General features: G+C 39.1%; 1 long non-coding RNA gene across 1 annotated transcript; it reads right to left on the bottom strand.

Annotated features, from left to right (window-relative positions):
- Positions 1-430: 430 nt before the first annotated feature.
- On the bottom strand, positions 431-2,716 carry LOC132620108 (uncharacterized). The gene is made up of 3 exons (XR_009574735.1): positions 2,552-2,716; positions 1,689-1,739; positions 431-709 (listed from the first exon to the last, which is right to left on the bottom strand). It is a non-coding gene; the product is annotated as an uncharacterized LOC132620108 (long non-coding RNA).
- Positions 2,717-6,000: the final 3,284 nt, after the last annotated feature.

Below are 6,000 nucleotides of genomic sequence, written 5' to 3'. Positions count from 1 at the left end.
TGTTTCTATGCCACTGGATTGCTAAACTGCATGCCATGACAATACATTTGAGTTATGTGATATTTGTGCTTGTTTGCAATTATATATCTAAGCCATCTTAATACTTTACATGTTCTATGAGTTAACTACATGGCATTCACTCTAATTTTTGGCATCCTGAAAGCTTAAGCCTTGTCTCTACTTTGTTCTACCACTTGATAAACTTACCAGATGTCCTATTGTTTGTCTGAAAACTGATTCACACCTATCCTTATAAAACACTTGTTTGAACTTATATTGATATGCCTCATTGATTCACTAAAGAAATGTCACACCCTAATTCCGCTAGGGTGTGATGGGCACCCGACCCTTACCTAGGGCCGAGCGAACCCTCAGACTCTTGCTGCACATAAAATCACGTCAAACTTTTCAAATCAAATGAGATGAAATACATCGTAATTTTTTTTTCAGAAATATTCTTCCACGTAGCTTCCAAGCATAACAAATCTATAATCATACACAATTCAGTACATAACACAGACCGACATTTCGGCTGACGGAGCCACTTACAGACTGACAACCAATACCCACGACGCTGTCTGCAAAGTCTCTAACGTAATCCAGAAAGCATAACATACCAACTCTGACTCGGCAGCACTCCGGGAACAAATGGAGCTTGCCATCTGCACTGGAACATCTTCTATACTGTCTTCAACTCACCTGGGAGTACCTGCGCGGCATGAAACACAGCCCCCGAAGAAAGGGGGTCAGTACGAAATATGTACTGAGTATGCAAAGCATGAAGTACAGAAAACGAAGTCATAACCGAAGTAAAATGTACAGAAGGTGAGCACAATAACCAGAATACCAAAGTGTTGCATTTGACGTACAAATCATACATAGGAGGTTCCGGAAGACAAATACGGCAATCAAAATGCCAACATGCTTGCTTTCTTTTGAAAAACATTTCCGTCTCATACACACAGAAAACCAGACACACAATTACCGCGACCAAAAGTCCAGCGGTCACTATCACATAGTGCGGCATACCGCGGTCAGGAGTCCAGCGGTCAATGTCGCACACACCGCGGTCAAGAATCCAGCGGTCAACATCACAAATGCGGCATACCGCGGTCAAGAATCCAGCGGCCAATGTCGCACACACCACGGTCAAGAATCCAGCGGTCAATAACCAAATTTATTACTTTCCAAACATAAATCACATATGTCAGAATCAGGCATTACACATACATACAACGTGCCCCGGCCCTCGGTGAGGGACTCGGTAATTAGATTCATGTATGCCAAAATCGTATATCAGAAAAATACAGAAGGTAAGTAGCTTATCCAGAATATCAAAATACTTACTTTTATATCATACAAGAATAGCTCAAGTGAGACAAGCGAAGGAAGTTTCGGAACTTGTGGGCCCACCTCGGGTCAAGTCGAGGTGGCGGATATAAATTACAAACATTGGACTCTATGGAGTCATCCAAGAAAGTTTCAAAGCAATTCGAATACGCTTGTGGAAGTTATGGATGTTTAGACACTTTTCCAACAAAACATAAGAATTATAGTTCAATTACATTGAACGAACAGTATTCAAAATCAAACTCGGGTTTCGATGGACAGAATTGTTCCCGAGGCTCAAGTCTTGACCTAGTATACATAGGACATGCCAAAAGAAGGAAGGATAAAGCCTTACATACCGTTTCCGCTTCTTACGCTACTCCAAATTCAAGTCCCAAACTCTCCAAAATCTACAAATGGTCACATTTACCAAATATTAATTAGAGCTTTTAGGAATTCAATCTTGAATTAACATTTGTCTACAGAAATTTCGGTAGCATTTCCCCTGTAAATGCGCCATCTCCGAGAATTCAACTCGGCCAAAAGTACAACAACAAACCCGAGAATGGAACTCGGCCAAATTTACCAACAACATTACCAACAATGATACTAACAAATTCAACGATCAATCCCAAAATATATTCTAACATTAACAACTCTTGTCACACAAGTCAACAACATTCCATTTGTATTCAATTTAATCGCATATAATCAAGCCAATACCAATGATTCCACATTCAAGTATAAATCCGAAATCATTCTAACATGATTCAAGAGTACTTCAAACAATTTACATAATATTCCAAATAACCCGACCAACATACCACTTCACCCGAAACCGTCCAAATTCAACAAGAACAATAACAACACATTTCCTTCTTTTAAATTCATGAACTACACCAACCATTCACATGCTAACAACATTATTTTCCAAAAATACAAGAAATTGTATTAAAATCACATTAGCTTCTAAAACAGCCCACAACGATTACAACTTCCACTTGAACCATTAAACCTTCATTTTTACCGTAGAATCCACAACAACAACAACAACCAAAATGTCACATAAAACTCATTCACCATGTTCTACAAAAACAGCCCCTACACGGCTCAAACAAAGCTTCAACATCAACCCACAATATTTTTGCATTCAATTCCACATCCACCAATTCATACCAAGATTAATCATTTCCAAAAAATGGAAAAGGGAATGAAATCTTACCTTAGAAGCAAAACTCTTAAAGGAAGCATGTGACCTCTTCAAGTGCAGCCATGGCCGTGAGTTGCCATGGCTATTGTGACCTCCATCTTTTTCCTTCAATTTGCCATGAAATCCCTCAATTTAATTATGTAGAAAGGAAGGGAGAGGGGCTGAATTTTTCTGGAAATTTCTGGAACCTTTTTTTGCTGAAAAATGAAGTTTTTTGTCCCTTTAAAGAAAAGGCCAAAGTCGGTTTTTCTGTAGCTACAGTACTGTAGCAGTACTGTAGCGGTACTGCTGAAATGTTGTTTCTGCGTCGACAGTTCAGTTTGTAACTTCTATAATTCTCTACTCCGATGTCCTATCAATGAATGGTTTGTTGCATCACAAACTAGACTCGATGAACTTCATTTTAGGCTTTTAAAACACCTTAAAACCCCACATATACTATGAGATATGCGCCTCCAGAGTTGACTAAAATTTCGCCTAGCATTTTTTTTCAAATTTTCGTCGCACTTATTTTCTTCAATTTGCTCGATCTCTAAATATTCCGAAGCTCTCCATTGCTACGGTAAGGTGCATGTCATACTCATGCTCTGAAAACGCGGGGTATAACAAGAAATAACTAAAAAGTGTTGTCTGTGTAGATTTTAGGGAAAAAGAAGTTTTTGCACAGGGTTTTCAGGGTCTGAGTTACTACTAGACAGTTTGAACAAGCATAACACTACATTGTATGACCATACAACATCAAATACATAGAGAAACAAGTCTTTAAAGCTTATTTTATATCTATTGTAGCAGTTTTTAAACTTCAAGCAACATTTAGACTAGATTAAACTACTCAAGACAACCTTATAAACCCCCATAAAGTATGAAACCAGAACAAACATGGCATGTGTTACACCTCGTAAAATTTCCCGTTGGTACGCAAGTAAATGAACTAATGATGTGTGCGAGGAGTGCGAGTGTATAATGTTTCATGGGAAATGTATGTAAAGGGATGTGGATGATTAGAATGAAAAGTCGACAAATGAGAAAAATTGAAAGTTGGCAAAACTGCCCAGTGGTCGTATATTGCAAAATACGGACCGTAAAGTGCAATACGGTCCGTAAACTGGCAGTCGTAAACTGCCATGCAAAAGCTTCAGCTTTCTGCCAGTGGTCGTAAAGTGCAGATACGGACCGTAAACTGGTATATGGTCCGTAAACTGCCAGGTCGTAAACTGGCATGCCAAACTTCAACTTTCTGCCAGCCGAGGAAATGGTTAAATACGACCTGGTGGACGGACCGTAAAGTGATTTACGGCTCGTAAACCATGGTCGTAAACCACCATGAAGGCAGCCCAGCTTCTGGTTCTGGAAATGGCTAAATACGCCCATGGAGGACGAGCCTTATAGTGGAATACGGTTCGTAAATCTCCATGGACGACCACTGTTCACCCAGCACAGATTTTCCAATTCATTAAATATGAGGATCAAGACTTATTTTATTTCATTACAACATTACATCACTTCTCTCTAAAACTTCTCTCTACATTTATTATATGAGTTTTCAAGGATTATAAGCCATCAATAACATTAAGACAAGTGAATCAAGGATAAGGGAATCATCAAGGATCATCCAAGTCAAGAAATCCAAATGGAGAAAAACTAGGGTTTTGCTCAAAGAAGAGTATTATCAACCAAAGCTTGTTCCTACAACTTCTAAGGTAAGATTCAAGATTTTTACAAGATGTTTAAGGTATTGGAGAATTAAAATACATGGATTATAGAAAATGTGGTCAACTAGGTCATGAAAGATGAATAGTGACATTTTGAGAAATAGTTTGAATTGAGTTATGAATGTTGTTGTGTTGTGATATGAATGTTTCATAAATGGTATTAAGATCATGAACTAAACACTTTAGACGAATGGACGAAGATGGGTGTTATGACCATGAATGTGGGTGAATTAGAGGCAAATTGAGGAATCTAGATAATGTGGATAATGTGAATGACTAATGGCCATTGTTATGATATTAATGAAGGTATAAACGCTAGCATTGGAAGGGAACGTGCAAGTGTAGAATAGTTCGACGGAAATGTATGTAAGGCTAACCCTTCTTTCATAAGGCATGGTTCTTGGCTAAATTCCTAATTCCTCTATATGAGTATGTTGTCTTCACATGGTTGACATTCCGAGCTCATAAGCTCACGACCCTTGATATGTACTATGATTATACTATGTTCCTCGTATGACGAGTAAGTCCATAATGTAGATGTAACGATAACGATGAGGATAGTAATGATAATGATATCAAAAATGATGCAAAAGGTGCCTACGGGCTATTATACTTATATGTGCCTATGAAGGGCTGTAATGAACCCCGAGCTTATAACGCTGGGTAGAATATATGTATATTGTCACGACCCAACTAGGGGCCGTGACGAGTACCCGATACTTGTACCGAGCACCCCCTTGTCTATCATTTTGCCTTTACCTCTTAGCAAGCCGTATGAACGGTGCCATATATATTTTTTTTTTTTGAACATTAACATTAGCAGCGTCATTATAAACATAGACTAGTAAACTTCGTTATCACTTTATACAACAACATTAACATGCTAAAACACCATATATCTAACTGTACCTGACTGACTGTACATATCTGTCTACGAGCCTCTAGAAATAGTACACTTATACATAGAAAGGGCCGAGTACTGTCGTGCCCAAGAATACATACACAAAATAGTACCACTGAAGTGAGGCTCCGGAACAACTGGAGCGCTGTAGAGTACCGCTGGTAGAACTCCTAAGGATCAAGTCCACCTGTCTGCCGACCTGCGCGGCATGAAACGCAGCGTCCACAAGAAGGGACGTCAGTACGAATAGTGTACCGAGTATGTAAGACATAGAAGATAACACAAGCAATAACATAGTGTATAATTAATAATGTCATGGAGTCATAGGACATAGAAAATAGAACTTATACCATGTCATGTATTATCATATCGTATCATATCTTATCTTGTCTTGTCGTAGCATATCGCGTTATAATATATCGTGTCATAGTATGTCAGGCTATAGTATATCATATCATAGTTCATCATATCATAGCATAGCATGTTATAGCGTGTCGTGTCATAGCATAGCGTGTCATAGCATGTATCACCATAGCATAGCATGTCATAGCGTATCATAGCATAGCATAGCTTGTCATATCATGTCCTGTCGTGGTAGATCATAGCATATCATGTCATAGTATAGCTTACCATAGCATATCTTATCATAACATGTCTGGTCATGACATGGTAGGTCATATCATAGCGCCGAGCAATGTCGGCTCACCCATATATCCCGCGTCCGGGCACCCCGCGTCCGGGATGATAAGCCAGCTGATCAGGTAGCAATGAAACATGTTTCCCTTCCCATTCCCCCATGTATGCCTTCCCCCCAGCCCAGGTTCATATACATAGCTTGCATATATGTA

The sequence above is a fragment of the Lycium barbarum genome, chromosome 2 (genome assembly GCF_019175385.1).
Source record: "Lycium barbarum isolate Lr01 chromosome 2, ASM1917538v2, whole genome shotgun sequence".
Taxonomy (NCBI): Eukaryota; Viridiplantae; Streptophyta; class Magnoliopsida; order Solanales; family Solanaceae; genus Lycium; species Lycium barbarum.
This window is presented reverse-complemented; position numbering and strand designations above follow the sequence as displayed.